This window comes from Perca fluviatilis, chromosome 6 (assembly GCF_010015445.1).
Source record: "Perca fluviatilis chromosome 6, GENO_Pfluv_1.0, whole genome shotgun sequence".
NCBI lineage: Eukaryota > Metazoa > Chordata > Actinopteri > Perciformes > Percidae > Perca > Perca fluviatilis.
Window position 1 is genome coordinate 3,781,375 of NC_053117.1, and position 12,212 is coordinate 3,793,586.

The 12,212-nt window shown below is 40.0% G+C and overlaps 1 long non-coding RNA gene across 1 annotated transcript; it reads right to left on the bottom strand.

The window, feature by feature from the left end:
- Window positions 1-9,045: 9,045 nt before the first annotated feature.
- LOC120561443 lies at window positions 9,046-11,144 on the bottom strand. Its single transcript, XR_005639596.1, has 3 exons — window positions 11,091-11,144; window positions 9,325-9,449; window positions 9,046-9,200 (listed from the first exon to the last, which is right to left on the bottom strand). It is a non-coding gene; the product is annotated as an uncharacterized LOC120561443 (long non-coding RNA).
- Window positions 11,145-12,212: the final 1,068 nt, after the last annotated feature.

Here is a 12,212-nt window from a genome sequence, read left to right on the forward strand (position 1 = left end):
GCATGGAATCACTGGCATTCTTCTCACCAAAGACTTTTTCAAGTTGTGACCATGCTCACACGATTTTTAGGTCATAACCAACAGCAGAGCAGACAAGCAAAGAGAAAGTGACCGCTCTGCATGCAGAAAAAAAAAGAATTGACTTATGTAATCAAATAACATGTTGTTTACTTTGTATTATGCTATGCTGGTAGTTTTTAGACACTAATCGCTTTATTAGCTGTGTATGAAGCTTTAAATGTTTCTTTAATTTCCCTTTTGTTCATCTTGGATAAATCCAGTTCATTATGGGAATGCTGGATTGTGGTGCTCAGGGGTTCAAATTTACAAAAAAGAGGTGAAAGAGATTTTCCTGTTTTGCCATTTGACTTGTAGCGTATTTAGAAATAAAATCATGCTTTTAACTTCAGTGAAGTGCTTTCTGTGTCATTCTTGTTCTTGTCATTAGTTCAAACTGCGTTTCTCGTAAAAAAAAAAGCACTCTGAGCAGTTACAGACCCATTTCCCTCTTATCAATCAATCAATTAATCAATCAGTTTTTATTTGTCACATGTAATCATGTAAGGTACAATTCCAGGGGGGGGGACAATTGGGCAGATTTTGGATCCAATTCGCCCCTCCCAACAATAGCGCCCAAGGGTTGCCAGATCTGTGTAACAAAACTAGCCCAACGGCCAGTAAAACCAGACCATTACCAGAACATTAAAATATGCCCCAACCACACCATATACATGCTTTTAAAGTCCAACAGCATTGCTATCATTGACAAATGTATTGTATTATCTACAAAGTAACACCAAAACTGCCAGGGTGTCAGCATTAAAAGCAGTTTCCCCTAAACAGTTTATTCACCTCGATCATATAATGGCCTTGTGTAGTCAGATACAGTATAGAAGAACCCAAGAAGCCTTTGATATTAAGGGGGGCGTAGTTCCTTCCCTGCTTCATCCAAAAGTCCACTATCCGCTCTCTTAGTCTTACTGACGTTCAGAAGTAGGTTGTTGTCCTGCCACCAGCAGTCAGGTCCTCTACTTTCTTCAGGTTGGCCACCACAGCGGAAAAGGTACTGGTAATTTTCTGCCAGGACAATATCCGTTTTTCTACGGATTTTTTTCTTACAGTGTACACAGTTGTGTGTGTACAGTGAGTATTGCAGGGGACTTGACACAGCCCTGAGGTGCTCCGGTGTTAAGGATGAAGGTGAAAGAGGTATGTCCGCCCCCACTCTCACCACCTGGGGTTTGCCTGTCAGGAAGTCAAGGATTCACATGCACAGTGAGGTGTTTAATCCCAGGTCCTTGGGTTTTGGGATGAGCCTGGAGGGAACTATGGTGTTAACCACTGAACTGTAGTCAATCTCACATAGCTTCATTTCTTATCAGGTGAGATAGGAGGTGTGCTATGGTAAGCAAACATATAAAGCATTTCATAGGCATAAAGCATTTTGATAAAAAACTGAAGGAATTAAATTATTATACCAGTATAATAATTAGGGGTGGGGGAAAAAATCGATACAGCATAGTATCGCGATATTTTTCGTGGCAATACTGTATCGATACACAGACGCCAAGTATCGATCTTTTATGATATATGTGTTGGTCAGTCTGTCTGCTTGACAATCCCCATTTTGCAGCAATACAATTGAAGTGAGATGAACAAGCAGAGAAATGTATCTTTTTAGATAAAACAAATGTTGACAAAATCGTTCTTTGGGGACATCATTTGAAATTGGGAAAAATTTGAAGTTGGAAAAAAGGTAATAAATTGCAATATATCGCAGAATATTGCGATATGTTTAAAATCGCAATAATATTGTATCGTGACATAAGTATCGTGATGGTATCGTATGGTGAGGCCTCTGGTGATTCCCACCCCTAATAATAATAATTTAATTCTTTCAATTAGTTTTTTCAATTAGCCATTGGCCTCTGCAAATTAATGACATACATTCAACTGCATTTACACTGTCCCGTGGCACTCGACAGGGTTGCCCCCATAGACAGTAAAAGAGTTTGCCCCCTGTTGCCCCTTTGCAATTGCCAATTGAGCCCTTAGTCATGTGGCTTTGGGAAGAAAAGGCATCTCACAATTAGAGAAATTCATAGAACTGCCACTGTATATCTGCATTTCCACGTATTGTTTTGGTACAAACTCAAGCTCCACAAGAATTACTCCAAGCTAATAATGAACTTTAAAAACCTTTTTTCTTTCAGATGGGCTGACAAAGTAATGAAGTACCTGGGGATATTTGGCATTAGGTCTCTAATACCCCTTTTATATATATAAATTTAAATAAAAGATTCATGTTTTTACAGAAAAAGTGTCTCCATGGTCTAGCATCATCCATTGTATAGAGATGGAAGCTGAAATCTCAGATTCTGATATGTCAAAACCAGGACAAATAAAACCAGAACTAAACCATCCTCACTGATGTATGGTGAAGGTTTTTTTTGTTTTTTTTGTGTGTTTGGAGAACCCTGAGATGTGACTGCAGGCTGAAAAGACAGAATTACAAATAAAAAATTAAATAATAATAACAATAAATAAAATAATAAGATTGTAAAAAACAAACAACGAGATTTTAAACTCATAACATTTAAGGACATTTGCTTTCTTTAAAAGTGACAAATGGAGAACTGGAAACTCATTTTCCGCAAACGGAGGCAGTTGAACAAATGCAGTTTGGTTGAGTGCAGCATTAAGCAGGTAAAATGGGGTAAAGATTGGTTAATTAAGGTTGAGAATCCTGATGTAATTAGGAGCAGCAAAGATTAGTGGCTGTCGATGGCGCAACGAGGATTTGCAGGTAATACACTTATTATTGGGGCCGGCTGAATGTTACTTTATACTTCTGAATAAACAAAAACAAATTAGGAGCAGTCGTCCAATAATGGGTTATCTTGTCAAGGGTTGACAGAAATCCATGCCCCTATAACACAGTGTTAATTTTATGCACCACTGACAAGCCCAGTGCTAATCAATAACACTACTATAAAATAAGGTGAAGCATCAATCTGCGGTGAAGGTGTTGGATGGAGCTGTGAGCAGAACGAGAGAAAAATGTCAGCAGTGTTTTTGGAGAAATGTACATAATGAAGCCTGTGCAGTGTTTTATATCCAGAAAGACTGACACAGCAGGAAGGAAGTAGTGAGAGCTGGAAAATCTGCAGAGTCCTGTTCTGAAGCTATTAGGTCGCAAACAGTGTTGGGCGAGGTACTTTGTAAATGTAATACATTATATATTACTAATTACTGTCATTTGAGAGTAATTACTTCTATTACAATATTACTGTCTCTGAATTGTTATGCTTTACACTACTTTTGCGGTACTTTTACCAAAATATCCGTGGAAGTATGACTTGGCAAGTAGCTTGTGGATTTCACCACAGGATCAACAAAGTCCAACCTTTATCCGATTCTATCAATCATAATTTATTTATTCATAGTATTTTGTTTTATTAATCTGAATCTGCAATGTAACTAAAGTTATAATATAAATAGTGAAGTAAAATGTATCGTACAATAGGCTTTACTTAATGTAGGAGTAGAAGTATAAAGTAGGAGAAAATGGAAAAACTCACTGAACACCTTACGATTCGAATTGTATTTAAGTAGACCTATGGTATAGTTACTTTCTACTGCTGATAAAATGTAATGCTAATATTTACATGCAGCAAGCCTACGTTAATTCCCGATCAGCCAGTTGCTCGGACACACTGTTGTCCGCGCTGACGTACGGTTATCTGTTGGGACACAGATGTTGTCCATACCGTTACCTGTTGAGACACAGATGTTGTCCGTACCATCTCTGGTTCTGGCTCTGACCAACATAAAACAGCTATTAGTAGTAAGACCTGCCAAACATGGTCACTTGTTTAAGAATCTGTGAATTAATATTGATGGTTGTATTATCTCTGAAAGATTGATCATCAAAAACCTTGGTGTGTTTTTTTGATCCTCGCCTGACATTCCACTCTCACATCAAGGCTATTACCAAGACAGCATTTTTATTTTAATGTAACATTAAACCCAAATTTAGATAGGTACAACAGTAAAGACACAGCTCACATACAAAGTAGGAAAACAATTCATAGTTTCATAAAAGAACTTGATTTATGCGATCCATGGAGGAGAAAACAGGCGAGTACTTAATATTGTTTATGAGAAGAACGGCTCTACGGATTCATGTATCTTATTGTTAGATGCAGAAAAAGCATTTGACAGAGTCGAATGGTCTTATCTATTTGATGTAATCGAACGTTTTGGATACGGTCAGAACTTTTGCCAGTGGGTAAAGATTTTATATTATAGACCGCAGACATCATTACAAATAATTTAACTTCCAAACCCTTTAATTTATATCAACGTTATTATTTGTAATGGCCCTGGAACCCCTGGCAATTGCAATTAGAATGTGCCCAGGTATAAAGGGAATTGAAATTGCAGGTCTAGAACATCGGATTTCGCTATTTGCAGACGATATAATTGTTTATTTAACTTAAAGATTCAATACCCACTCTTAATAATTTGATTAATGACTTTGGAATGTTTTCGGGATATACAGTTAACAAATCAAAGTCATCTATACTTTTTCTTAATGAGCGAGAAAGGCTGAATCCAACAGTTCAACATCCCTATAAAACCTCTATCGATTGATTTAGATAGGTTCTGGATCAAAGAATTGTCTTCTTGTATAGCAATGGAAAGACTGACTCACTCAATCAAACGAAAAAAGTACATATTTTACAGGACCTGGGACTCCTTCCTTCATTTTTTGGAACAGAATGGAATGACTCTTGAGTAATACTAATAATGTGATCTTGGGCTTTTTTTTTATATATATATATATATAATGGGTGTGAATATACCTGTATGGCTCTCCTGTTGGGGTAGGGAGGGTGTGTTTTCTCTCTTTTTATGAAAATCCTGTATTTGTATTGTACATGTATTATTAAAATAAAATAAAAAAGATGTTCACAAAAAAAGAGCATTTTTCCATCTCAACAAAGCAAAAAAGCAAAAATTCGATCCATCTTATCATTTTGTGATGCTGAAAATGTAATCCACGCATTTGTGTCTTCCCGACTTGATTACTGCAATGTCCTTTTTTCTGGTCTTTCAAATTGTGCCACTAGAGGCTTGCTCAGAACACAAAAACAAAAACTAGAAAATATGATCACATAACACCCATTCTGGCCTGTCTTCACTGGTTCCCAGTGCAAGCTAGAGCTGATTATAAGGTTCTTCTTTTAACATATAAGGCCCTGCATGGACTCACACCACCTTATTTATTGGAGCTTATTACACTAAATATACCGGCATATCTCGCCACTCCCTTGATGCGGGTCTCCTGGTCATTCTCCTAGAAAACTACAAATCCGTTGGTTATAGAGCATTCTCTTACTGTGCCCCTCATCTGTGGAATGGCCCCCTACTACATGTTAAAGAAGCACACTAAGTTTAAAAATTTTTAAATCTAGATTGAAAACCCACCTCTGCATATTCACAAAGAGTCAGAGTTATATATCCAATTCCCACAGGGATAAATAACTTGTATTGTTTTGTATTAGGCTTTAATTCGGCCAGGCATCATTCCCATATGTGAACGTCTTTGTCAGACTTCAACTGCTTCCTGTTTTATAGAAATAACCCATCAATATCAGAAACACAGTGTGTTGCCTCTCCTATCTGCTCTCTCAGTGGCCATTGATCGGATGATGACCTTTGACCTGGCAATTGGACTCCATGCTGAATAAAATGACCTCGTCCGTCATGGGGGGAGTGGGAGGATTTACACTGCTAATCTGAGGCCCTGTTTACACGAATACGCTCGCGGGTGAAAACGACAAAATATTTCATCAGATGTGCCTTTTGTTTAGACAGCATTTTTGGGGCTTAAAAACGCAAAAAAGTGAAACCACCCTCCAGAGTAGAAATCTTAAAAACGCTCCACCATCGCGTTCCCGTCTAAAGGGTAAAAACGCACTGTGTGAGTATGTGCGTGTGTGTGTGTGTGTACACACATGTGTGCCGATTGTGTGCTTTGCATGTGTGTGTGTGTGTGTGTGTGTGTGTGTACACACATGTGTGCCGATTGTGTGCTTTGCATGTGTGTGTGTGTGTGTGTGTGTGTGTGTGTGTGTGTGCCGCGTGTGTGTCTGTGTGCACATTGTTTGGAGCAATAACTCCACCTCCTCGTCTGTCCAGAGAAAATGGCCAGCTTTTGTTGTTCGCTTCGCGCTACCAGGGAGAGGAGAGGGAGAGAAGTAGAAGGAAGGTTCTACGCAGGCGCGCAGACTTGGTGGTGTTGTGTGGCAGTGCTTCACGCTACCACCTAGCCGCCTGGTGTGCATACATAGAATTTCACACACTTTTGCGTCACCATACGCACGCAGATTCCCATTCCCATTCCGCAGTTTCCATCTAAACATAGCCTGAATGTCTGGATGTTGCTCCGTCGATACCAGTTGGCTACTACTGCACATACCTGCAGATACACAGCTTATGATATCAGCCTAACTTAGCACAATCACTGGAGGCAACTGTTATAGGAGGCTATATTGTTATAAAACATTTCTTGCATAGCTATTGGACAAAATAATCTTTAACTCAAGATCCACCTGGATCATTCAACTCTTTATCAAGGTCATCATCAGAGGATAGAGTTTTCTCAGTTGTCATTGAGATAGATATTCTATATTCTATAGCATATCTGCTCATAAAGGCCTCGAGATATGGTGGGAAGCGCCAGAAAAAGGTAAATAGTGTACCAATAGTGTATAAGCAAAAACTGTTTGTAGAGAGAAAAGGGTTCAGAGGAGCTTTCGTGTCCAAGTCTTTCCTATAATCCACGTGTCAAACTCAAGGCTTGTGGGCCAAATCCGGCCCCTCACAAATTTTGATCCAGCCCGCAAATCAACTTAGGTTCACAATCATTTTTAGTTGTGCACCAAACCAATAAGATGGGAAAATGTTTGCAAACTGCAATTATGCATCACTTAAAGCCAAATTTGGCAGATTTGCCAACTTTGGGACTCAGAAATTCCCATACAACCAGCCAGTTTGCATATTCAGGCCTACTTCTGAAACGTAATCAGAATGCATTGTTTTGCTAAATTCTATAATGACTAAGGATCTTTTTTGTTGACTCTTTTAGGGCTTTATGTGGCCCAAATTGTATGTGGAGCTGTATGAGACATGTAATAATACAATCAAATATTTTTACTTTTTCCGATTAAATAAAATCATGTTAATAAACTGTACGTGTCTTGGCCCCAGTGTGGTTCTCATTTTCCAATGTGGCTCTTTGTGAAATGTAGTTTGACACCTCTGCTCTAATCGGTTGAAGGACACTTCACTGACTAGATTAGTTGCTCAGCAACAGTTCAGCAAAGCCACAGTTCAAGAACATGTCTGGTATGTCAGCCGTTTGTCAGATCAGGTTTCCTTTATGTGTTGGTGAGCTGCCCTGGTTGGAGTGTTGAGATGAAGTTTATTGGAGCGATCAAAAAAGCCAAAAGCAAAGAACCACTTGAAGGCAACCTGATCTCATTGATCATCCCTCTTCATCAAATGAACTTTCATCTAGTCAGTTTGTCTTGGAGCTTTTCTGAATTTTTTTCTGTCAATTGGGGTGCATTCTAGCCTGGAAGCCGTAAAGTGTTTTAAATAAATCGCTGTTTACTTTCATTTTCAAACAAGATACAAACCCTGGTCTTTGTTTGACCCATCCACCACTCGGAACCTGCCTCCTTAAAGCTTTAGTGCATAGTTTCAGTCTCCGCCATGAGGAATTCTAAGTAATGACAAAAAAACTGTCGGTGCGTCCACATGATACAAGCCTTATGTGATCACGCACCACCCCCCCACCCCTCCCCCACACAGTTGCTAGTAGCCACGGAGGACACGGAGGATTAAAAAAACATCGCTGTGGAGGAAGGGTTGGCACTGCGAGACTAAGCTGGTGTGTACCTGCAGTGACACCATATATCATTACAGGACCCATAGCTCCATAGTTAGCTCTACATCACAAAACACAACTCCTGTAATACACCAGAGTTTACTGGTTGATGTATAGTCTAAGAAAACCTGAAGATACATTTTCCTTCAAACAAGTTGTCACATCAGCACTATATTTAACATTCTTATTTCGTACTTCTGGTACTACTTCCTATTACAAATCTTAAAGGAGCCCTCCGCACACCCGATGGGTGATTGTTTGAGCTGAGTCCTGTGTGCACCTGCCAGTGTGTCCACTGGACCGGAGGACATGGAACATTTAATATGCAAAAACACAACAACGAGTCAACATGGCCTCATACTGATGAATGTGTCTGCAGCTGAATGGCTGGCAGCCTAACAAACACAGCTGTGGCTCTGCTTTGCCTGACAAATAAATGGAGGCCGAGCCTGGTCGTGGTCGCTGCTACTCCACAACATCGTTAACAATCGTTAACGTCTAATGCGCTGATGGAAACGTTATTTGCCGAATAAATAATGAATTGTGATTACATTTTAGGTCATTTTATGATTGCAACCCGTCGTAAAACAAAGAAGATGAAGTCTTAGGTCATTTCGACTTTCTTTGCAGACACGGCGGGTGTCAACAAAGACTGATATAAGTGGACAAACGAGGAGACGACAGACTTACCATTTAATTTACGAGCAAAATACAATGGCTATTTTAGATAGCAAAAATCTGAGAAATGCCAACGTGCATCTGCATCATCATAGCGATGTTTTGATAGGGTCGTTGTTGTCTGATTATAGCTTGATATGTCGCTATCAGCTGGCACATAAGCACTATTACCACTTGTGCAGTATTAATCATTTATATCATGTAGGTCCACCAGGCACCATCCATTTTGGCTAACAAACTTTGTTCCCAAATGTTAGCTTAGAAGTTGAGCGATTCAGTGTGAAAATGAATGGAAACACATCAAAATATCTCAAATCTATTCGATATACCAATTTGACCGCAAAACAGCATATGACGTCATTACGCACAGGTTTTTATTCGCTTTAAAGCCGTTGGATGGTTACACACTTTCACCGGCTTTACTCACATGAATGTTTTTAGGGAACTTCAGATCATTTGATTGACGAGTGGATGGAAACATATTAGAGGGGACAAACCGTCCTCTTCATCCCTGCTCTGTGTCTCCGCCTGTCCACAGTCTCTCTGGGGTTCACTGTAGTGGCTGAGACCAGACACATTTGTTTAATGGGACAGGTGATCAGAATAAAGGTGGACATGGGGAGGTAGTTCACTGAAACAGGCCCATTGGGATTAGGGATGAAGCCAAACAGCAGTGTTTCACTGACCTCCTCTGGTTGAAAGTGTGTTACACACACTTGTTGACGCTGGTTGTGTTCAGAAGTCTTCTCCGTTGCATCTGTGACCACACCCAACAGTGACGCCATGGCGTACCGACAAACCCTGTTCACTTCTAGAGAGAGAATTTCAACCATGGGATTTGAGCAAAAACAAGATTTCAGCTGTTAACCCTTGTGGTGTCCTCCCGTCGACCATCTAACTTGTTGTTCTCCCGTGAAAAAAAATGTTGACGCTTTTTTCAAGGTTTTGGACACTTTTTTTGGCGCCTTTTTCACTACCACCAAATTCACCACTAACTTATTAGCCTACCGCTAGTTTTGCACTTTTTTGTGAAGGTTATGGTCATAAATGACCTGTAACAACAAACAAGACTAACAGTGAAAAGAAACACTACTTTGATAATGTTTATAAAAAATCCCTTTGCAGAGTTTATATTAGTGCCTGCCCAAACAGAGTCCCAACGGCAAGGGAGGGTATTGGGGGCTACAGTAACACATTCTGACGGGTCACAGATTTCTTTGTAACACCAGAAAAGCCTGTGTTAGTGTATCCAGCCAGGTAAAGGGTAGCAGGAGATTTCTTTATATAGGCCTAATTGTGTTCTTACTTTATTTTAGAAGTTATTTGTTCTAGTCATGGCTGATACTGGGGCAGGACCATCTCAGGAAAGAAGGAAATTAAACGAAGAACTAAAAGCTGAAAGGGAAAGTGAAAGACAACGGGCGAAAACCGAGTCAATCTCAGTCGGGCTTTCAACAGATGGAGATGATTACAGGCTTGTAAATGATTCCAAACCCACCCCGAATTGACCCTCAGGTATATAATATGTCTATTTCATTCATAAAATAACTTCACAATGCCGATGTGGTTGTAGTCAGTAGCCGACATTAAATTACGTCCCCCTTCCATTTAGCGCGGACGTTTTATTCCTTTAAGTCCGTGTTTGTGTTGGCATCGTTTTTTTTTTTTTTTTGTGGCCATTTTCTTGAAAGAAACCCAAATTTCTGATGCAGAAACTTTGAAAACGGGTCAAATTTGACCCGCGGACAACATGAGGAGTTATTCTTTTAAGCAGCTACAATGGATATTTTTTATAAAAATGTATTAAATGACAGCGTGAAAACAATGTGAAAGGAGTCTGCACTGCCCGCGCTCCCACTACCGCCATTTCCAGCAGCAGCAGCAGGACATTCAATGTTTTCAGCTGTAAAAAGCCAGTGTACAGTACAGTACACAGCAGACAGACACAGTCAGAGACCCGCTGGTGAACATAGTGGAGCATTTAGATGTTTCCCCCTAAGAGAATATTGGACTGACATACATCAGGTGAACACAAACACAAAGACTCCCGATGACTGCTGGATGTGTAAATGCTAACACATTCGCCATATCAACAGGATGATGGTGTGTTAGTGTTTATATCTTGCCTCCGCTGCAAGTGGACAAACAATTATTGCAGGTTAAAAGTTAAAATCCTTAAAAGACAGGTTCACTTTTTTCCAAGTCTGTCTTAAAACAAAACCCACATGCCCATATGCACAGATTAACAGTTTTTGGTCGCTGTCATAGTTGCTTGTCTTCTTATTGGCTGTTAAAAGATCCTTTTGTAAGTCCAACGTAAGTGATAGGGGACAAACTTCACTGTCCTTGTTCAGAACAAAATCCATCCTAAAATTCTGCCTAAGTTAATATGAGGCGTCAGCAGTCACTTAGACAAACCTCAGCTAAAAACACTAAACTTCTGGTTACTTACTTATTTAGAAATTGGAGCTCTCAGTAACACTCAGGTAGTCCTCACACAGATTGCTTGTACTGCTGCTGAAAGGTGGTAATAACAGACCCTGTTACCTCATGTACTGGTAGAAATCAATACATTGTTGTGTGCATGTGTCAACAAACGAGGGCAAATGCAGCCCAGACTGCCTCAAGTTCATTACCACACAAATAGCCCATAAAAAAAGTTATATAATCATTTTGCAGCTTTTTTGTTGTTAAAAAATCCCATTGTTTCTTTGCGGCCCAGTAGCAAAATGCACAGAGGCCTGGCACTGGACAGACTACATTATTCTACAGATTCCACATTTATACAGTGACCTCATTCAGAACAGGCATCCCAGTATGATGTAGGACAGTTTTGGAGTTGTTGGAATGAACTATCTGATAAGCTAGGTCAAACACCTCCATAGACATATTTGTGCACTGGGCACACTGAGATAAAAGTGATTTAGCTGTTTAAATGCAAAAATGTTGGATAAATACTTCAGGGAGACTGGTGAAATGTACTCTTACAACATCATTTCAAGTTCTTTGTTGGATTCTCACAGTCCGAATCACAGTCTGAATTGATTCCTGTAATGGACACTATAGCCTACAAACTGTGTGAGTGATGCAATTAGAGCGCAGTACAGAACACCAGTCCACACATACCTGAGTAAACAGAAAATTAAAAAAGAAAAGTACAACTGACTGAGCTACACGATGAGCGTAATATTGGCTAAGTGGTTTTAATCCTAATAGTTGATTCAGCGGGGCTGTGTGGAGGACGGCGGCTGACAAGGTAACAAGGCTCCCAGAGGACCAGCTCCTACAGCCGCTGGAAAGCTAACAAGCCTCCCAGCCACCTCACTGAAAGCAAACAGCTGCTGTTCATCCCAACAATAATTGGGATCTTGCCTCCGTCTGCCATCCACTGCCAGTTAGAAGCATGCCGCGCGTAACAAAGGCTCACTGTCCCGGCCTCTGTCTGTGTGTAATGTCTTCTGCTTCTGTCGAGAAGCAGGAGAAAGTACTCCAGTTGTAGAGAGGCTTTTGTTTTAGGATTTGGACTTTGCTAAAGGCTTCAGGTTAAACTGGGATCAGGCTGAGGTTAAAGCAA